The sequence below is a fragment of the Sprattus sprattus genome (assembly GCF_963457725.1).
Source record: "Sprattus sprattus genome assembly, chromosome: 1".
Classification (NCBI taxonomy): domain Eukaryota; kingdom Metazoa; phylum Chordata; class Actinopteri; order Clupeiformes; family Clupeidae; genus Sprattus; species Sprattus sprattus.
The window spans coordinates 49,671,582-49,694,820 of NC_137920.1; positions in this window are offsets into that span (position 1 = coordinate 49,671,582).

Genomic DNA, 23,239 nt, shown 5'->3' on the forward strand with positions numbered 1-23,239 from the left:
TTTGTTGTAACAACAAAACAGATACTGCGTGAGGAACTTTCAGTGTGAGTGGACTGTATAGTACAATTGGTGCAGAGGCCTGGACTGCCAAGGCTGCAGCCACCACTGCTTGTAAACATTCAGACATTGCTTGGGCTACTGGATCTAGCCGTGTGGAGTAGTATGCTACTGGTCTTAACTTAAGTCCCCACTCTTGCATTAACAGAGATGTCATATAACCTTTTCTGCAGTCTACTGCTTGTATGAACGGCTTGTCGTGTCATGGATGTGCTAAGACAGCGGAACTGACCAAAAGTTGCTTAATGTGATCAAACGCTTGCCTTGCCTCCTCAGTCCATTCAATAAGATCTCTTGCTGACATGGGTTGGGAATAAATTAAACTCTGCAATATTTGTGTTTCCAACGCATAGTTAGGAATCCACTGTCTACAGAAGTTAGTTATTCCTAAAAAGGACATCATTTGTTTCTTTGTCTGTGGTTCTGGTGCTGCTAGAATAGCTTTCTTTCTCTCTTGGTCTAATGAGCGACCTTGTGCAGAGATAACATAGCCTAGATATTTAACTTCAGTGGACCACAGCTGCAACTTGTTTTTGCTGGCTTTGTGGCCTTGTTCAGCTAAAAAATTCAATAGGGCCATAGTATCCCGTTTACAAGTCTGCTGATCAGGGGAATTGATAAGGATATCATCAACATAGCACAGAATGTGGCTAAGTCCAGGTGGTGTGAATTTAGCTAAGTTTGAGCTTATGGCCTGTGAGAATATAGTGGGAGATTCGCAATAGCCTTGTGGGAGCCGAGTCCAAGTCCAGCGTCTCCCCTCAAAAGTGAATGCAAACCAGAACTGGCACTCGGGTTTCACTGTAATTGAAAAAAATGCGTTTGCTAAGTCAATTACAGAAAAATGAGTTGCATTCTTAGGTATTTCATTCAACAGAGTGCTGGGGTCAGCTACAATGGGAGCCCTGGGAATGACTGCGAGATTGACGGCTTTCATATCTTGCACAAATCGCCAGGATTGTGATGGGGGTGCTTTTTTGACAGGAAAGATTGGCGTGTTACATGGGGAGTCTGGGCAAGGTATTATTACCCCTTGTTCTCTCAGTGATTTAAACACAGGAGTTATGCCTTGTATGGCTTCTCTTCTGAGTGGGTATTGTCTTTGGTAAGGTCGATATGACCCTTTAGCTGTTATCTCAACAGGAGCTATGCCAGTTATTTTGCCTACGTCTGCAGGCCCTTGTGACCAGAGGTGTTGGGGGAGGCGATTTAACTCAGTTTCCTCCTCAGTGGTGAGATGAAATGTTTGTCACTGCCTTAGCAGCCCCTCCCCCTCCTGCTCACTGACCCTGATTGGCATAAGGCCATATGTTGTTGGAACAACTCCAATCCCCAGCCCACACATAACATCTCTTCCCAGTAAATTAACGGGGCATGTTTTTGAAACAATAATCTGGCATTGCGCTGTTTTGCCCGTTTGCGGGTCTTCGAAGACAAGAGGATCTGTGTATGGCTCAGCTTCGAGATGTCCGGAGGCGGATCTGACTATGACTTTTTCTCCAGACAATCTCACTGTGCCCATCATGTCTCGCTCTCTGAGTACTGTTCTGCAGGCACCAGAGTCGCACAAAAATGTCATTGTTTTCCCTGCCATTATCAGTGTGAGTCTTGCGCTGTTTGGAGTAGCCATTAAAGCGAAGACATTTTCATAATCAATGTTTAAAATTTCCTCTAAGTCACTGCTTTTTAAGTATTCTGCAGTCGGGCTGAGAGGGGGCGGCCAACTCTCCTCAGTTTCCACGCCTAGTCATGGTCTGCTATTCTCCCTTTCCCAATTAACTCTGTTGCCATGCCTCGCTTTCTGAGCTCTTTTTGCGCAGTGTTTGGACCAATGTCCATCTTCCCCACACACATAACAGGACTTAATTCTTTGTGTGCAGTTTTTTGACCAGTGTCCCTCTTCCCCACATACATAACAGTAATCCTCCCAGTTTTCTGGCTTTCTATTTCCCATTCTCCCACCTCTTCTTTGTTCACCCCTTCCTCTATTTGATTGCCCCCTGTATGCCATGTCACGGGTTGTTTGAACCTCATGCATTGCCAATTTGTTAATCATTTTCTTCTCTTTCTGTATGAGGAAACCCTCTGCGTGATCAGCCATTTGTTTAACAGGGAGAAACCCATTGGTTTGCCAATGTATCAGCTGTTTTTTTATAAACATGCTGATGTCGGGTTTCATCCCTGTCATGAATGCATTTTTTAACTGCATGGCGTAAGGCCCATTATCTTCCCATACCTGTGGCTCAGGCATCCCACTATGAACTCTGAATATTTTTCTTAGTCTTTCTAAGTATTCCTCAATTGTTTCTGCTTCTTTTTGCACACAACCAGATATCTTAGTGAAATCTGTGTGTCCACGGAAGTGTTGGGTGATTCTATCAAAGAGGGCATCTAATCTGGCCCAGTATTCATTGTCAATGTCAGATGAATATGCCAGTGGTCTGTTGTTTGGGCCGGTAGCTGTCCAGTTACCAGCAACCCTGTAAAAGTCTACTCCCATAACAGTTCTTACACATGACTCGAACTCAGCTGCGTCCGGACGGAAACTGTGTGCCATATTTCGTAGTTTTGTAATGCACTCTCCTGGACCCTCTTTAGGGTGTGGAATGTCGGCGGTTACGCCTCTGATATCGTTTATTGTCCAAGCTCTATATACCCACACTGTAGGTTCCGCATTTTCTTGCCCTGCATTAGGGTTTGGCATTTCTATCATCGGAGCAACTAGATTGTCTTCATCAGCTTGGAGAAGTAGATCACTTCTTAACACTCTATCTGTGATAGGCATCTGTGCTTTTCTGTTCATTTTAGCGCGTTCAGCGAATCTCCCTCTACAAGCTTTTCCTGAGCATAAATTCGTTGGAGTTGGAAGAAGCGTGGGAGTTTGCCTCTCACTCGCTTGTGGACAGGGTATTGGAATATTAAGAAGCGCGGGAGTTTGCTCCTCATTCGCTTCTCCAGTTCCGGCTATCAGTGGTGTATCAAACTGAATTAGCAGAGGAGGTTGCTCCTGATGCACTGTCACTGGGGTAGCAGCAAGCTGAATTAGTGGAGGAGATTGCTCCTGATGCACTGTCACTGGGGTAGCAGCAAGCTGAATTAGTGGAGGAGATTGCTCCTGATGCACTGTCTTAGTTCTGCCTACCACTGGTGTATCATTATCTTCATTTGCTTTGTAAGCAATTAACTGTTGGGACATCTTTTGTAATTGTTCATTTACTGACTCTTTTAGATTAGTTGCTCTTCTTATTGCTACCTTATGCCATATTTTGGCCTCCCTTAGCCCAAGTTTCTCTTGCATGTCGCTATCACCACAGGCCTTCTCCCTGATTTGTTTTATCAAGTCAGTAGTTGCCTCTATTTGTAGCTCTCCTTCAAATCCAAAATCTCGTTTCCACATATGTCTATGCTTTACACAGTCAGCACTTCCGTATATTGCCATATGTTTCATATCCCCTTCTAACTGGGATATAGCATCATTCTTAGATCCTTTGTTTCCCATTTTCTCTTATTGTTAAAATTCGGCTAGACAGGTATGTCTCTATTCGTTTCAGACTATATCCTTCTCTTTTGCCGTTTTCTTCTTTCTTTTAACAATGCACCAAGAGGCCTACCAGAAGACCCAACAGGAAAACAAAAAGTGAAAAGTGTGTTCCCTTCATCAAAGGCGAACAGGAATGTATACAGAAATATCCGGAGAAAATAGGCCTAGAAAGTTTTCAAGTTCAGATAAAGCGCTATCCTTTTCATGGGGCCTTCACGAGGCAACCGCATGAGGCAACAGGTCTCTTTACTTTACATATAGCCTCAACGTTCTGAAAATGAACGGTTCCCTTCCTTCTTGTCTTTATGGATAGGTGAACAGGGCTTATATAACCTTAGCGCGCGCTAGCCTTTTCTTTGGCAACAGGTGTCTTCACTTTACATATAGCCTTTAGCATTACAAAAACGAACGCTACCCTTCCTTCTTTCCGTTCCTTCTACTCTTGTGGTTGACAGGAAGGTGATGGGAAGGTGAACAGTGCTTATAACCTTAGCGCTCCAAAACATGAAAACAACACACAGGAGTCTCTTTAACTCTAGCAATTCATTCAACACACGAGGCAAACAGGAAAAAGTCCTTGACTCTGTTCCCCTGTCACTCCACGGCAAACATGCAAAAAGTTAGTGTCAACCCCACTTTGCATCAAGTGTACGCAAAACCGAAATAAACCAAGAACCTTATACTATCGTACACACAACAACCAACAAAAAAAAAACAACCAATATACTCACAAACTGCTCGGAGTCCACCCCACTATAGTCCAATTCAATTCCTTCACTCTCGGCTCTCCCCGCCGGCAGGCCCTGGCCTCCTTCCAATTCAAGTTGGAGGTCTTTAGACTAAGGAGATATTGTCTCCCCCGTGCACGGTTTCAGTTCCTGATGTTTAGCCCAGCGTGGAGAGTCGAAGAGGTTGTTGGAATCCCGGCCACGAGCCCCCAATTTGATAGGTGAGAAATCACCTTAAGTTACTTCAGGACTCCGGAGTTGTCAATAAGTATATTTATTCAACAAGAACAATTGCAATCGGGCTCACTCACAAAACGAGGATGAGAAGTGAAGCAATTTCACTTAGGAACCACAAGGTTTATATGCTTAGATTTGTCTAATGCTGACGCCGTAAGTGTAAGAAATCATAGTCAAAACAAGGTTCTCGTCCGAGCTTCTTGCACATTCACAAGGTTAAGGAAACAATAAATGGCGCCAGTGAATCAAGTTACACATAATACACAGAGACACAGAAAAGCCATGTCTCTGAAATAAGAAAAGCATATTAGATCATGATTAAAATAAGGCACTTATTCATTCATATATTCCTATGTTATTAAGTGTTTGTAAATAATCTCCGTCACCAGTGAGTTGTGAATATGGTTGACCAGGCGTGACTGGTGCACACGGAGCCGATTGACTCTCACTTGACTAAATCTTCTTTATTAATGCAGTTCCACAGCTGTGAATAGAAGTGTGATTGTCATTGTCATTCTCTGAAATCCTTTCAGTTGTACATGTACACTGAAAGCTACTGAATGTAGATGTATTATTTTTTCACCTTGTGGCACGGCTGTTTTTGGAGATGTATAGGCTTGGTAATTTCATACAGTGTAAAACTGGTACTGACACTGCCAGAATCAGACAGAATCTATTTCCTTAACTTCTGTAGGATTCTGGACTATTATGTGGTACTACAAGCACATGTTGTGGCAATTCTAAAGGTTCGGTATTTAGTATTTACCAAACACTATTACCCAAAGCGTCTTACTAAGGCATCCTGCAGTGGCCGGGAAGCAAACCAGGATCCATCACTCAGAAGACAGCGACACTAACCACCGTGCAGCTGGATGGACCGCTCAGAAGACAGCGACACTGACCACTGTGCAGCTGGATGGACTGCTCAGAAGACAGCTACACTGACCACTGTGCAGCTGGATGGACCGCTCAGAAGACAGCGACACTGACCACTGTGCAGTTGGATGGACCGCTCAGAAGACAGCTACACTGACCACTGTGCCACCAGCACTACCCATTCAGTTCTCTAAGAACTCGCTCACCCTCTGTCATGTAGCCCCACTACTGAAATGTTCATTTATATCTCCCCATAGATGCACACACACAACAGTGCTGACCCATTTAGATTGTGTGATTCTCCATACCCACGTTCATGAAATCAGCCTGTAACAACATTAATTAGTGTGCTTGCCCGAAGGGAAGCACAGTATTGTTCTTCATAAGTTTTCTTTATTTATTCTCCCCGTTTTTCTTGCAGCTAACTACGCCTCGCCCGATTGAGATAGAGACGCCGTTCAAACACCGAAACGTCCGGCCCGATCCGGTGCAACCTGCTATATCTTTTCGTGGCGGTACTCCTTGCCATTCCTTTTTTATTCCTATTTTTTCATCCCCTTTTTCCCCCATAGACTTGCATGGCAGAACTAAGGGGCATTATGACATCATAATAGGCTCATTAAACTGGCTTGCACCTGTGATTCACTGACACCTGCGCCAAGGAACCTATTCTCTCTGTTCCTCTCCATTCAACTGTATAACTAGGAATATTAAGAGACACCTTCCATCCAGGGCTCTACAGTGCGAGTATTTCACTCGTATATATAGGTACGTGCGAACTTGAAAAACTTGTATTCCCACTATCGTAACGTTAGCTATCCTTATCCTGCCGTGTTAAGCAGTGCTATCCTAGCTGTGTTAAGCAGCTGTAATATCTGAGTGCTGGGCTAAAGGCTAACTAACACTACGTAATGGGAGTATCCACTGGCAGTTTTAGCTAGCCGTAACGGGGGATCATTTTCCTTAATTCAAGTTGTGAAGTAAACCTGTGAAGTAATTCATGAATTTAGTTGTGTGAATATAGTGAGCTAAGGCTTGTATTCCTACTACGGTAACGTGAGCTATCCTAGCTGTACGGGGCTATGCAAAAGTAGCTTATACTGAAAGAATGGTTAACTTGTTAGCTCACCAGTTTATTTTGTTGCTAATGTGGTTGGAGAGGATTAAGCGTGACCGTTAGCGTGAGTTAACATTAACCCGTGTCCTGGGAGTAATGATTCATGAGAGACCTTGAATCATTAGGTTAACTGAAAAACGTTTGAGGATGTACCTGGACACAGCGTAGCTGTTGTAGTGTGCTCAGTTTTCGAAAACTAGACTGAAACTAAGAAGGATAACTATGACTAAATGTGACTAAAACTAATATGCACTGAATCTAAAATAGCTGCTGAATCTAAAATAGCTGCCAAAATGAACACTGAGATGTATTCATTTTGGCAGCTATTTTAGATTCAGTCTTAAGACAAAAATGCATATTAGTTTTAGTCACATTTAGTCATAGTTATCCTTCTTAGTTTCAGAAGAGGTTTTTCATGGTTGCTAGCTCTAATCAGATGTACTAACTAGGAGACTAACTTTTTATGCCAACGAACACCAATAACTAGAACTAATTTGACAGACTATAAACCAATGTGATACACGTGCTCTAGTTATACAGTAAAAGTGTTGCTTACGTTAGATACTAGACCTACAGTCTAACTCTAACTGCATTAAGTCTAACAAGCTATATCCTACAATAAACTTTTAAGTAAAGCTGGCTATGTAAGATACTACTAATAACAATTGATAAGAGGTCAACCAAAGCGTTGTATGAACAAATGCAGTAATTTGATCAATTTACCAGCTAAATTGCTTTGGAATAACTGAACATGAATGGGGTTAAACGTTGGAAAATACAATGTTTGTAACTATAGGTCGCAAATGAGTATGACATGCTTTGCTTCCGCGTAAAAAAAAAAACCTGCTGTGCTCCTAAATTTCTTTTGTGCGCTCCTAATTTTTTTCATTTAGGAGCACATGTGCTCCTTGGGAAAAACCTTAGCGTAGAGCCCTGCAAATACTCTACTTTTTTTTCTCTCTCCTTCTTTCTCTCTATCCCTCTCACTCTACTTTCTCTCACACTCCATCTCTCTGCTTCACTTTTTTTTCTCCTTCTTTCAATATTTTCCCTCTTCACTCTCTCTTTACTGTCTTTATCCAGAGCCACTCTTGTTCACTCTTCTTTCTTTCTTCCACTCTTCTTTCTTTTCTTCTTCCACTCTTCTTTACTTTCTTCACTCTTCTAGGAGACTAGGAGGGGAAGAGACTTATTCCAAGGCACTTGTTCTCTCTGTCATTGCCGCAACAGAGCAAGCACACTCTCGCAGTTCGTTCACGAAACGCATTCTAGTTATAGTTGTCATTGATGCGGCCCTGCTCTGTTGGTGTTCCACAGATTAGCCTTGAGAGTGTAGACATACCCCTCAATTCAGTCTGATTTGATTGGTGAAGGAAGGTGATTCATGCAGGCGGCTGAATGGCACATAATCAGTGGGAAAGGCAGCTGCACAAACACGGCACAAATAAAATACACTTAGCAGTCACGCTCAGGCCCGGGGTGGGTAATCGGGAGAATCAAGAGCTTTCCCGGTGGGCCGCTTCACTTCTGGGCTGGTCGAGAATTTAATTTTTTGACATTTGTCACGTTCGTTCATCTTCTCTTAAAGTAGGCTAAACACGTTTCACATTCTGACACCGCAGCCTCTGCATGGGTTGTACCATGCGAGGAAGTTCTCCCCTCCCAAATAGAGTTGGTTGGGTCCACAGCCCGTCTTTATAAAAGGTTTTCTCATTAGACTGCTGCTGGGCCGGCCCAAACGCAACGATACGAGGCAGGGAGGATGGATGGGAGGAAAAGGCCAGGAGGGGCTGAAAAAGCCAGTTTGAAATAAAGAAAGGCATTGGAGGAGGATGCTGCCAAATGTGCCAAGTTTACCGATTTATTTTCAAGAGGTAAAAACACAAGTGGCAACTGGTAAAGAGAGACATAGGCCTAATGATTAGCAACGTAAATATTCGGCTAGCATTGTTGCGTTGGTTAATATCGTTGTAGCGTTGTAAACCTTTTCGCAAGCAAAATATTACATTTTATTGAAATATAAGCCTTTTTATATCACCCAATATATGGTAAAATGACTCCTGCTGAAAATGATGAGCACGAAATGTGCAATGAGGAGGCCATGACTGGGACAGGTAAGAGAGGTTAACCAAATAAACAATATGAATTAAAGTTATTTAATGTAAGAAAGAGCAGTGACAGTGCTTAATGAAAGAAAAGAATGCCAGAGGAGATTTTAGATGATGAACCAGTTGTCTCATCTGATGTTGCTTTTGAAGTGAATGTCCATAATGTTATTCTGGGCACTGGTAGGTAGCATGGATAGGAGGTTTTCAGCAAATGCAAAACTTGCCTCAGATTTAGCTTGTCTTGACCCTAAAAACATTCCTGAAATAAAGATAGATGGGCTCCCTAACTCAGCACTCCAGGAAATCAGCAAATGTCTGCTTACGTTTGATTACAGAGTTACTGTTAGCACAAACTGAGCTGTCTAGCCTGGCATACCAGTGGGAGAGACTGAAAAAGTCCTCTCTTGAAGGTTGCACTGTCAGGGCATGTAGGCTAGTGAGATGGAACAGGAAGGTCAGGAGGGTAGTGGCGGACTACCATCCGTGTTGGGGAGTAACGGAATACATGTACCGGCGTTACGTATTTAGAATACAAATAACGAGTAACTGTATTCCGTTACAGTTACAATTTAAATCGATGGTATTCAGAATACAGTTACATTGTTGAAATCAATGGAATACATGACGGTACTTCTCTATTTCACGAGTTTATTCACTCTCTAAATAAAATAAGGCAACTTTATGCATTTCCCAGAAGCCCCCCAACATGAAAACGAATGAAAATGTTATTTGCGTGATCAGTCTGCTAATGGAGTCTGAAGAGGAGCAGGTGCCAGAGCCGGCACAAGAGAGCCAGGGCAGGAATGCGTTTCTATCCTGGAAATTTAATAAGCATTTAATGTTAAAGCAAGAGAAGGGAGGACGGAATATAACTGTGCAACCTCCTTTCGTCTTCGAAAGACTCCACCTCCAACTTGAAAAAGCATCTAAAGTAAGTTTATTTTTTAATTCGCCCAGGGTAGTCATCTGCTAGTTTAACTGGTCATCTTGCTATAACATAGTTGTATCAGCCAGATGTGCGCCTTTACATTCTCCTATGTGCTGATTTACTAGCCCCGGTGACCAGTAAAACTACAGCTTCCCTTGGCTAATTACAGTGCATGAAATGCCCTGTATTGTTATTCCTAGGCTTCTTCTTCTTCTTCTTCTTCTTCTTCTTCTTCTTCTTCTTATTCTTGTTACCTTTTTCTGCGATTAATTCAGCCCGAACCGCTTAACGTAGAAACTTCATTCAAACTTTGTCGCGTAGGTCTTGTAAACGACACTTATGCTATGTATTTTTCACTTTTCTAAACTTTATACTTTTTAAGATATTAAAGAAAAACGAATATAAATTTCTCCCATTGACTTACATTGGGCCATTATGACATCATAATAGGGTCTTTAAACTGGCTTGCACCTGTGCTTTACTGACACCTGTGCCAAATCCAAGGAACCTCTTCTCTCTCTGTCCCTCTCAATTTAACTGTAACTAGGAACATTAAGACACCATCCATTCTCTATTTTTTTTCTCTTCATCTCTCCATCTTTCTCTCTCAGTCAACTTTCTCTCACACTCAATCTCTCTTCTTCACTCCATTTTTATCTCCTTTTTTCAATATTTTCACTCTCTCTTTATCTCTTCATCCAGAGCCTTTCTTGTTCACTCTTCTTTCCTTCTTCCACTCTTCTTTCCTTTCTTATTTTCTTCTTCCATTTTTCTTTCCTTCTTCCACTCTTCTTGCCTTTCTTTTTTCCTTCATCCACTCTTCTTTCCTTCTTCCACTTTTCTTTCCTTTCTTCACTCTTCTTTCCTTCTTACACTCTTCTTTCCTTCTTTCACTCTTCTTTCTTTTCTTATTTCCTTCTTCCACTCTTCTTTCCTTCCTTCACTCTTCTTTCCTTTCTTCTTTCATTATTTCACTCTTCTTTCTTTCCTTCTTCCACTCTTCTTTCCTTTCTTCACTCTTCTTTCTTTTCTTCTTTCCTTCTTCCACTCTTCTCTCCTTTCTTCACTCTTCTTTCCTTTTGTCTTTCCTTCTTCCACTCTTCTTTCCTTTCTTCTTTCCTTCTTTCACTCTTCTTTCTTTTCTTCTTCCTTTCTTAACCTTTGCATTTCATGCACTGGTATTTCCTTCAGGAAATGCATTTTCTAGTTCAAAATAAACTTACTTTAAAGATGCTTCTTCAAAAAATCTAACGTCAGGTTAAGCGAACACAGGCTAATTTTAGCTAACGTTAGCTAGCATGTCAAACAGGGCTAATCACAGTCTTTCAACGGCTTATTTTCACTCCACATCGCAACAAAATGACAGATAAGCACTTTGAGCAGGCTCTGTACAACTTTGTCATTTTGAATAGGTTTTTGCTGCTAGCCTTTGTTGTTATATTACCAAGAAGTAATATTGGTTTTTGAGTTTAACATTGTTTCATGTGGGCAAAATGATATTTGATTGCATAGTTTAAAAAAATGATATTCTTTGCCATCATCTCATTCAGTTTGAGCTTACGTTTTGTTTTGATGGACAGTTTTTAGTGTGTCATTTTTCACAGCTGAGAAAATAAAGAATAAAGAAACTGTAAAGGGAAAATTGTGCCTACTTTAAGGTGACCAGATTTCTGAGACAAAATCCGGGGACAATTTCAGTTCAGATACGTTAACACCTCCAAAACATGTAAAGTTTTTGTCTTTGTAAACGGAAAAACGGGGACACTGGCTGGGCCCTTTTTCATAAAGCAGTTTATCTTACCCTTGTTCTTGTAAATTGCAAGAGGAAGTGTCAAACAACGAGTATTTATCTTAAAACTAATCACAAAGTGGCTGAAATGAAGAGTAGTAAAGGTAACAACCTTTTGCCAGATAATTAGAACCAATTTTTTGTGATAAGAACCTCGTTGACTCAAGCTTCCTTGCAGTAGGCCTAACCTCTGTGCTTGGCTGATAAATGACTGGTCTGCACATATGGGTGTCAGGTGTATGTTTTTCCAGCATAGAACATGTTAAGGCCATTGAGGAAACTAAATGCAGTGTATTCCTATTCTGTGTAATCAGCTGGAACAATGAAAATACAGATTAGGCCCATACACACCATGATCTTTGGAATTGTTTTTTTTAGGTATTACTATACCAAAAGTGATTTAAGAAACAAACAAACAAAAAGATTCAAAATACAATTTCAGTAAAAAAAATCCAAGCAATGTCAAGGTGAAGGGGGGAGATCTGAATAATCTAAATAATAACAAGTTCTGTGGCACACTTCCAGTTGACATCTTTGTTAATGCAGAATATGTGAAGTTAATGTGGGGAAAAACACATTTCATTAGTGTCTTTTAAGAGACCACCACAAGAACATAGGTTTTTTGTTTTAGTTTTTAGGTAATGTAGTCCTACCCTTATTCTAGGCTACATGAAAATCTATATAGCCTAAGCACATGACTCATATTTTAGCACATTTTTTAACCTCCTGCTTAAAATTGAACTGATGAGACTGTTTTTGCTTCCTCATCTTGAACGCAACCCACTGCCATAACATCAGCAGTTTGACTAAACTTGACAAAGAAAAAAATATTCTTCCGATTTTGAGTATAATGTTATAGTGATAAAATAGACATCTGACAGCCTGGCCCAGGGCTATTTGAAAACGTATGTTGATACAATATAAAACGAAAACGTTCGTGTTCAACCAGGCTGTATCTAAAGCCTACAACAAAATTGATGGCAGGGAAGAGTGGTTGCGCGGCTTTTAAACCAACGTTCCCGGAGCCACCGACAGAGATAGCATACCTCATACGGTTTGTGATTACAGTTTTTCCCAATCGTTTTCAGGCATGTAGCGAATCATGGGTCAACTTCATCTAATGCTCACATCTTCTTTCCACAGCAAGAGTCTTCTCTGGCGAATGGGTTAACCATTTCTCATTGCTTTCACACAAATTTCTTTGAGTTTTAACACACTTTTCAAAACAGTTTACACACTTCTCAGAGAAAGACACAAAACCTAATTGAATAACCATGTCAACACATTGCAGACACTTAGTAGCAGCCTACTGGCACTGCTCTCTATATTCTAAATATCGTTAGCACCTGTGTGAACTCTCTGTGCAAAACTAATAAAGCAGTTCTCAACCTCTAAAAAAGGGTCAATAGATTGAAGTTTATACCAAGCATGTATCGAGTAGGCCACCACCAACAACCTCAGGATGAGGACAAGGAAGAGGTTGTGGTAGAGGTAGAGGGGCCCCTGTCAGGGGATGTGGCATTTGTGTAAGATGCTCAAACGAAATTAGGGCAAGAGTCATTGATCCATAGTGAATCATGATCTCTCCATGAGAGAGGCTGGCCAAAGGGTTCTTTCAAACCTGAGCTGTCATACTATGGCATCAATTGTTTGTACGTTCAGAAATGACAATGACACTTTGCTGGCCTTCACAGTAAATATAATGTATTGTGTTTCACTGTATTTGCCCTCTTGGCAACAACAATTTCTATACTTTTGTAAAGTATGTTGTCACAATACAATGTATACTGTAGTTTCACTAAAGTTATTTACAACATATACGGTTGAATTTTGATTACTTTACGTATATTTACAGTATTTACAGCCTATTGCACAATTTTTACAGAATCAACACACTGGCCCACACTGGTGGCAGGGGGAGATTGTTCACTGCAGAACAGAGTTGACCTTTTCACTGTATATTGAAACCTGTCATTTTGACCTACAGAATATACATGTAATGTAGAAAAAGGACTGCAATACTATAAAAATGTTTGTGTCAGAATCTTTGCCATTTTGTGCACAGTAGAACCAATGTTACGTTATCAATGGTGTTGACAGGTCCTTGTTTAGAATATATGATATAGTGTTTAGAAATACAAAAACAGAACTACAATATTTTACTGTATACAAATTTTCAGATTTCGAATACTTTCTGACAGTATATTCAGTAAGAGTGCTCAGTACAAAACTCAAATTGTAGTACGTTGTCAGTGGTAAAATAGTCAATACTGTGAGGGTGTTGCACAAAAGTTGAAGTGATGGTTTCATAGGTTGATATTGAAAGCTGTATTTTGAGTTTTGCTATCCATTGTTAAATAAATGAGAAAACATACATTTTCAATTGAGCACAAATTGTAGGTTTTGAAGGAAATGTTTGGTTTTGATGGGTGTGTGATAAGTTTTTGAGAAGGTAGTGTCATTCTGCAAACATTATATAGTGTTTTGGTCATTTCAGCTTCTGTTAAGGGCTGTGTGTGAGCTGTTTTGAAAAAGTAAACAGTGAATGGAAAAATTCGCCAAAGCGATTGAGAAAAACTGTAATGTAAGTCCGCACTCCTCAGCTTTCAAGTGGTTTCATTTAATGTCAAGTTGCCAACTACCTCTAGTAACCCAGATTAGTGAAACTGTAATATCATAGTACTGTAGCTAGTATCACTGCTAATGTTAAAAAGTTAACAAAGTTAGTTAGCAAGTCTACAGATGTGACTGACATCTGACCAACAGATAGCTGCTGCTTAACACACACATTGTTGCAAATTGTAGATCATAGGTTAAATAATATGATTATTGTAGATCATGGGTTAAATATGTAGATCATGAGTTAAATAATATATGACATAGATGATAAACAATGACACTAACCTATCCCAATGCTATCCTATCTTGTTGTACTCGTATTGTCAGAGCTAGCTGGCTGAATGAATGAGTGAACGCGATCTCTTTCTAAATAATAAAAAAAAGCCAATGGCAAAGATTCTACCGCGCTGCATATTCCACCAATCAAAATACTAAAAAGACGGTCATTCTAGATCTTTGAGCTCCGAGCGTGAGCTTGCTGCCCTGGCTGCTGGCTGGCTTGCTTGAGCCTGTGGTATGTAGGCTACGCAACTAAACGTTTTGGTCATTGTTTTCTTTTTTAATTTTTAATTTCTATCCCGGGTCTATCTGTGAAAACCGGGGACATTTCCGGGGACAGCTCCAGCCGGGGACAGGCCACCAAAAACGGGGACTGTCCCCGGAAACCGGGGACGTCTGGTCACCTTAGCCTACTTTAACCAAGTAAAACCTCTTTTGCGTTAACATGGTCTTTGATCTTTGTTCCTCTACAGCAAATTATAATAACAGTGCAATAAAATTGCACTTTCAGGGAGACTTGGGCCCAACACATTCAGTCAGTTGGAACAGTAGAACACACCAGAATAGGCCTGTTTAGTAAGCTTTGATGGCGCATTCCTACACTTATAAAATGCAATTCAATGTGGAAGTATTCCAAGTATTCAGAATACAATACTCAGATTAGTTAATGTATCGGAATACGTTACAGATTACATTTTTGGGCATGTATTCTGTATTCTGTAACGGAATACGTTTTGAAAGTATCCTTCCCAACACTGACTACCATATATGGAAGAACCAGAGATGGAGCTTGAAAGCAGGACCTGTTCCTCCTGCAAAAACTGTGCCATTTAATTGTGCCCATTTAATACTCTCACTGTACAACCTCCTCACAGATGCTTATCATCATGTCATTAGGTAAGCATATAAGTTTGGGTTGACTTTGTCCATCACACAGGTTGCATGTGAGAGAAGCTTTCCAAACCCTAACATTTGTGAAGAATAGGCTTCGAAGCTCATTGAGTCAGGAGAACTTGGAGGATTTCATGTTAATGTGCACAGAAAAGGAAATCCTCATGTCTAGAAGCAGTGACACAGTTATAAATAAAGTGGCTGAAACCAGTGCAATGCTTAGGCGGTTACTGATGCTGTTGGTGCTATTCCCAATGTAACTGTTTACTGTACTGTGAGTTGAACTGTAAACATTAGATCAATATCCTCGTTGTTGAAGAGTGGGATAGGTTTCAAATGCTTTATTTATTTATTTCTGCTTTTGTTAATTATCAACCTATCCTTGTGGAATAGCGGAATATTTTTTGTTGACTTCTCAGTTTAAGTGGATTATTATTTAACCTTTACATTATTTGTTGAAACATGGTATTAATAAAAAAAAAAACAGAATAGTAAGAGCTGAACTGTTGCTTCATTTATCCTATTTCCGCTACCATGGAAAAAGTGGTTCGGTCATGGGCCTGAAATTCTCGGGCTGAAAAGTGGCCCCACTCCGGCCCTGGTCACGCTACGGGGAAACTGTGTCGTTGTGGAAAGGCACTGCTCATTTCAGTTGTGACAGGACCCTGGGGGCTACGCTTTCACATGCCTATCTCATTTTAACAAGGCTGCACTCTTGCTCACTGCTGTAAATGGTCATAAAGCATACAGAGTACTTTGCCTTTGAGACCTTACTCAGCCTTAGGCATTGCTGAAGCATTAGCTTGCTGTAACTGGAACTGGACATTTTTACTGGCCTTTTACAAAGAAAATGAGACCGCAAATAAATTAGAACGTGAAATACATGTAATCAGTGAAAGTAGAAAAGGATTACATGATCCATTTCAAGGGTCAGTAAGCACACGCCGGCCTTGGTGATAGTCACACAGTGTGTGTGTGTGTGTGTGTGTGTGTGTGTGTGTGTAGTTTGGTGGGTGATTTAATGGTGATAATTGCTGGCTGACTCTTAATGTACTAATTAACAAAAACGAATCATGAAGTTGCTTTCTAGTTCAGTATACTTGTAGTTTGGTTTGAGGCGAGTGAAAGGTTTCTTTATTGGCCGTAACTGAGTGCACCATTACTGTCCTGGTGGTCCAATTTATGTGGCCTGTGAGAAGAGCAAGGTACAGTCCCCCCTGGGATTGAACATCCAGCTTTGGGGTTGGGAGGTGAGTGTTCAAGCAAGGAGGTTGAACCCCTTGGGTACCAGGGTCAGGCGTGAGCGAGCACCTCCCAGGCGTCAGGGAGAGCAGGTCAGTCAGCGCGCAGCTCTGTGTCTGCTGGGGCCTGGAATATGGGCACTGCATGAGCAGACAGTCTGGGCCACGGCTATTTGAAGACCTGCTAGGATCTGTCTCTTTCTCTCTCACTCTCTCTCTCTCCGTGTCTGTCTGTCTGTCTGTCTCTTTGTCTGTCACTTTGTTTGTCTTTCTGTGTCTGTTCATCTTTCTGTTTAATATTTGTTTATTTATTTGTTCATTTCATGATTTATTGATTAGTATATAAGGTTTTTCATCATAGAAATGAAAATGCCGGGGGCTGTTGTCAAGCCTCTTAGCAACGGTGCGGTTGGAAATTCATCCATGAGGTGGAGAAGAGGAAGGGGAGGGCAGCAATTTAATCTGCCTTTGATTGTGCCCAAGCCCTCGTCGGTCCCAGATGCAGAGCGGGTGAGTGGCACGTCTGTTATCTCTGTCTGCCAGCGCAGATGCTGTCTGGTAGTCCTCACAGCCACACCTGCCTCAGAGTAATGAACAGGGGGGCGTTGGCCAGAGGCTGATCACCCAGCTGTAAAGAGGAATTAGGAGAGTTAACAGGAAGTCTGAGCCAATTTACCAGAAAATCAATCACCATTTTTAAAGGGGAAGAATTAAACTGGTCTGAAATAAAATGGACTTTGTTTGTTTATCTTAAAACAGCATTCTAGTAAAGTCAGTCTAAAAATTATTATTCAATAATGTGAAACTGTACTTTGAAAGCAGCACTTAACTTCATACAACTGATGTATCTGAACTCAAGCAGCATAAAGCTGATTAGTCCAGTTGTGCGGACTAATGTACTGTGTGTGATTGAATAGGCTTTGGCATCACTGGACCAATGTACTGTGTGTGATTGAATAGGCCTTGGCATCACTGAAACGTCTTACTCTGCTCTTTGTGTACATGTGATCTATTAAGATAAGTTACCTTAAAGGAAATGAAAAGCGAAACGGACATATTTATAAAGGAAGTTAGCACTTGTCAGCTTGATCTGTGCTGTGTAGCGCAGCATTGTGATGTTTATGGTATTATACATGGAGTGATGGGCACAGATTCTCTGTCACAGTCTCTGTAATCAGAGCATAGAATGATTTTCTTGCCCCTGTTGCCATTTTGCATGCACTAAGGGGGTTTAGGCTCTGGTCTCTGTTAAGCGCCTAGAGGCAATTGTATTGTTATGGCGCTATACAAATTAAATTGAATATAATTGAATTCTGGCTGAAAGGACTCTGGCCCTTTTAACACATTGACATTTTTTTATATTACATTATGTCTTACCTTATCTTTTCAATCTTATCTCTTCTGTTGTGGTCAGTGGTTATTTTGCCTTTCAAATTCCTGTGTAAATAATTCATGATGGTCATTGTGGGTGAAATTTTACCACCATGCCAGAAGCTCAGTTTAAACTTCTGTGGATCAATGTACAGAGGCATATGTGTAGGAAGGGTCTAGGTGTCAGTAGCAGCTAAAGCTCAAGAAATTCAGTTTGTTGTCAGGTGTCTGGTACCAAACTGGAGGCTGAACTCTTTAAGGGGCTCACTATGAGGAGCAGCAGGGGCACTTCTGCTGTGTGTGTCTCTGAGGGTCCAAGATTGTTTGAACCCATCTCCAAAGACACAGGTACACACACACACACACAGACTTGCACACACACACACACACACACACACACACACACACACACACACAAACACACACGCACAAACACACCACTACCTCTCTATGTTTCTCATCCCTTTCTTCATCTACAGCAGCACAACCTGATACTAAAAAGCACCAGTGAGCCCAAGAGCCCTTCAGACGTTGAAGCACAGTGGAAAATGCGACTTGGCCAGTCTGCAGAAAGCGCGTGTCGTGTCTTTTCATTTAACATTGAATGTACTTACCCTGCGGCTGATAATCACTGCATGGCAGCGGCCTCTAACTGTAATTTTGGGCGCTCACAACTGAAATGACTCACGAAAGGAAACGAAATTGAATGGAATCATGCCGCGGGGTGACTGAAAAGGAAACAAAAGTTTATTAGATGTACATGGTAATAAGGTTAGATATTACAGGGCCCAAGTACTACAGCTTTTTGGGCAGCTATCACTAATACAATCAGTTCTGTAGCAGCTACTGTTCATAGCAAGCACTCTCGTCCCCACAGTTTTTGTACATCCAACGGAATATACAACCAGCCACTCATTGCATATCTCCTCCAATGTATTTTTCCCCAAACTCCCACTTTTCCCACAACCCTCCCATAAATGCAGAAGTAGTGAAAGCGCAGCTTGTGATTGTGCGCTCCTGCAACAGGCAAAATTAGGATTTTTTTTTAGGAATAAGTATCAGTTTGTACAATCCATGTTGTGTTATTAGGTGCAGGTTGTGGTCAAAACAGGTGCTAATGTGTTAGTACATCTGCCCCTCTGTGTCCTGCTGTTGTTTTATTCCAGGACGGCTGTGGTGTAATGGAGAGATAGTCTGGAGACTTTCACTGAGGCCTCGTGGATAACTTAGTTTGCCTCGAGTTATGTCAGTCTTATGTTATAGAAACAAATGGCGGGCTGTTTGCTGTGAAATCCCAAGCTCATTAAAATTTCCTCTCTTGATGTTTTCTTCTATTTTTCCTTTTTCTCTTTTTGCCAGCAAGTCCTCGTTCTGTCTGGGTGTATTTATCACTGGGAACCTGGGATAACTTCAGCTGCATTCCACTTAGGGGTTGAGGCAGGGGAGCAGAGCGGAATGGTGTAATCCTTAGAGGCTTTCTAATAAGAGCCAGGCGGGAGGAGCGAAAGGCAGAGGATGAGGCGGCAGGTGTGGATTCATTAATTAAAGACGCGTACAGGAGCGCACACAAGGAGATTGCTCTATCTTGTTCTTCTCAGGAGCTTGCTCATTGGCTGAGCCGACGTCTTGGTCTTCTTAGGAGCTTGCTCACTGGCTGAGCCGACGTCTTGTTCTTCTCAGGAGCTTGTTTACTGGCTGAGCCGACGTCTTGTTCTTCTCAGGAGCTTGTTTGCTGGCTGAGCCGACGTCTTGGTCTTCTCAGGAGCTTGCTCACTGGCTGAGCCATTTTGCATTGCACCAGGGTGTCATTCTGACCTAGACAAATATAAGCACTTTTAGGAATTGCATTTCAATCAGTTTTGCTCTCTGCGATTTGAGACCCAGGCCCAGACGGCATGCATGAAGAAGAGAGGGAGAGGGAGAGGGAGAGGGAGATCAAGAACATACACTTCTGTTTTACAAAATGTGGAGCCTGCATTGTATCTTCTGTTGAGCCTGTGCAAAGGGTACTGGGATGCTGCTGTCATCTGTTTGGCTTTGAGATCCTAAGTGGCACAGATGGATTTGTGTTACTCTCACAATCCTGACTTTTGATTTGTATACTTGTTCTAATTGTAAATGTAGCCACTGGCTGTCTGCTCTTCTGGGGATGGGCCTGCTGACTGACAGGAAGAACAACCAATCAAACTACCCAGTCCTTCCAAGATTTGCGATCTTGCTTTTTTTCTCACAAATTCCAAGGACTGTTTCTCTTCCTCTGTTCTTTGTTGTGATTGTTGTGGGACCATATGTTGCTGCAGGAATTCCTAAAAATTATGATTCCACCAGGATCTTAAAAGGGTTTGTTGTGATTGTTGTGGCCAAAAGTGCCCAAAATTGTGGTTGGTTGGTTCCAGAGTTAGGCAGCATAGACTTTTTTAAACCATTTTAATTTGAGTTGTAATTCTGCAAGACTTAAAACTACACAAAAGAGAGACATGAGCTAGATTCTAATATGGAACAGAATACACAGAATGAACAATGTCAGTTCAATGCACAGAGAATGCCGGGAGCTCCCCACAGTCTTTCACTTATGTAATATGGAAGCTTCGCTAACCCGCTGCATATTACAGTATTGTTACCTGAATGTCACCAATGATGGCAAGGGAGGCCCCTGCCTCTCCTTTTCCTCCCTTGCCCCCCCCCCCCCCCCCGCCAGGGGAGGCACCCCGTCACTGCCTCACTGATTTAAAAAACCTGAAAGTCACAGGTTCGATCCCCACTAGTGCCAACCATGGCCCAAGTTGCTTAACGACTGTTAACGACTCTTAATGACTGTTATCAGAGTAAGCCTGACTCTGTATAATTACATGCCAGAAACGAATCTCAAGAACATTTAGGTGAAATAATAATATATAAGTTAGGAACATTACACATAGCCTAAGTTAAAACTTTTAAACACATACCACCATAAACATGTGAGATAATTCGACAAGAGACATTGAAAGACAGCTAACTCACTGCTTTGTCAAATAAGTCAAATCAACTATATATATCTGGAAACCACTTACAGATTCCGATTAGCTAAATTTGCGTCTGGATGGAAAGGTGTTATCTTTCCCCATCCCACCCATGCTAAGCCAGAAAACAGAAGGCAGGCGATTTTTTTTTTAATCAGTTCTCACCACACAACGACGTTGCATCTTTGCTCCTTGAATGTCCAGTGGTGTAGTCCAGTATATACGCAGGTATACGGAATATACCCACTTATTTTTCAGTCAGCATTGGGTATACCCACTTCTCAAAACAGGGTGTTTATCCTGTGCTGTATGAATAAATAAAGAGTACCCACTTCTCCAGGGACAACTACACCACTATGAATGTCGATATGTAATGGTATGGTGTTATTGAAACTTACTACGTGTAAAAAAGACTTGAAATTTAACGTTTATTATTTCAGGTAGGCGCATACCTACGTGACAATAAATCTGTTTCTGTTTCTGACTCGAGTCTAAAGTTTCTAATGTTGCCTCGGGCGCCTTTACGTGAACATAATTAAAACGTCACATAAGTCCACTAAACAATTCCCGATTCGCACGCTCCAGTAACAGAAGAGAAATACCCCAGAGGAGGGAGGAATGATAATCCAGGTACTTGGTCGCACCGACGAGCTAGACAATTACCAGCAAAGGTGGCTAAGCGGTTAGCAACAGCACCATTAGGTACAAAGTACCACTAACCTGAAGAGCACAGGTTCAAATCTCGCGAAGCTCGCCTAAAATCTACCTGAAAAGTCACAGGTTAGATATTTACGAGTGGCAAACATGTCCCAAGTTGCGAAATGACTATCTCGATATCAGATTAAGCCCGACTCTGTATAATCACATGCCAAAAGTGAATCTCAAGAACATTACAGAGCGTAAGCTCCGGAATATGAGTGGAACAGCCTCGAAAGTACATTGCAACCCCCGAACTCTGAAAATGAAAGGCAAAGCAAGAATCGTGAAATCCCCGAAATCAAAACCCTAAAGACAGAACTCTGAAAACGGTGAGCTAATCAAGAAATGTGATAACCCCGGAGCAAAACCCCAAAGACAGAATATTAATTAAATTATTATCGTGTACATTTTAATTTCGTTTTTATGGGGCAATAGCTGTAAATGGGAGGGGATACGTTTTGTCAGTTGAAAGCTGACCTATAGACAGAATCTCATTCCGTCTCATCACAAGACGTTTTAATTCAATTCCTTCTCGTTTTCAACCAATGGCTGCAGCAGGGTGTGTGTGGCTAGACTGCTGACAGTCAATATGCTAATAAGAGCATTTCGCACCTTTGTCAGCGGGAGGTGAGAATGCTAAACACACCGGCCCCCCTCCCCTCGCAGGTTCCTTCCCGGGAATTTCTGTTCGTATGCGGCAGACGGATATTTCGGGGGAATGTACGCGATCAGCCAGGAATGGTGATCATTCGCGGCTGGATCACAGCGTTTACGGGCCCGATAATCTTGCTTTTCGTGCAGTGAGACATGGGGGATGAACCTCCAGAGAGAGTCAAGGAGAGAGAGAAGACAGGTGGATGAACCTTTAGAACGAGTCAAGGAGAGAGAGGCGACAGGGGGCCTTTGGAGAATCCCCTTTGGTGATGCGATCAATCACATCACAGAGCTGCTGCTTTAGACATTCATTAGACAAGGCATTATTGCCTTCCCACAACACCCCTCTCCCCCATATAATATATTTAACGAACCACATTTAAAGGGAGGATTGTTCCAGGATGTGTATGTTTCTGGGGAGGTATTGCATTTGTTCTAGATTTTGTTTAAATCATTTAAATTAAGAAAAAAAGAAATAGATTGTGTAGACTAGACTCTGTACAAACAAAACTACCTAGTTGCAAACAATGCACATGGATGCTGCCAAACAGATTCTATTGCATCATTTTTGGAGGTCTAAAAGGGTTTTGTCTTTGAAAAGAAAAAGAGAAGCCCCTAACTAAACCTTCAGTGCTGTGGAGATGCAGAGATGGGAGAGGGATTTCTGGCATCCTAATCAGATCTCCTTTGAGCTTGAGGTTGAGTTCACAGCCTACACACAGTAGGCTCAATACACTGTAGCGTGTAGACTCAGTCAATTATTTCTCTGAGCTTATTGCTATCTATTATCTATTCCCCCCTTCTGTTCTTTGCTATGGCGATTCCCCGCAAACAGGGAACGTCCCCAGGGCGTTAACAGGACATTCGCAAGGTCCCCAATCGTCCCCAATTGGTCCCCGCCACAACGTTCGCTAGAGGACGTTACCAGAAAGTTTTTGACGTTCGTAGCAAGTCTACCTTTGGTCCTTCTGTGACGTTCGCATGAGTCTCAAATCGGACTTTTAGGGAACATTATAATTTGGTCTCTCAGCACACGTCCCCAGGACGTCCTTCAAAAACGTCCCCGTTACCTTTACCTGTGGTCCTCATGCGTGACGTTCGCATG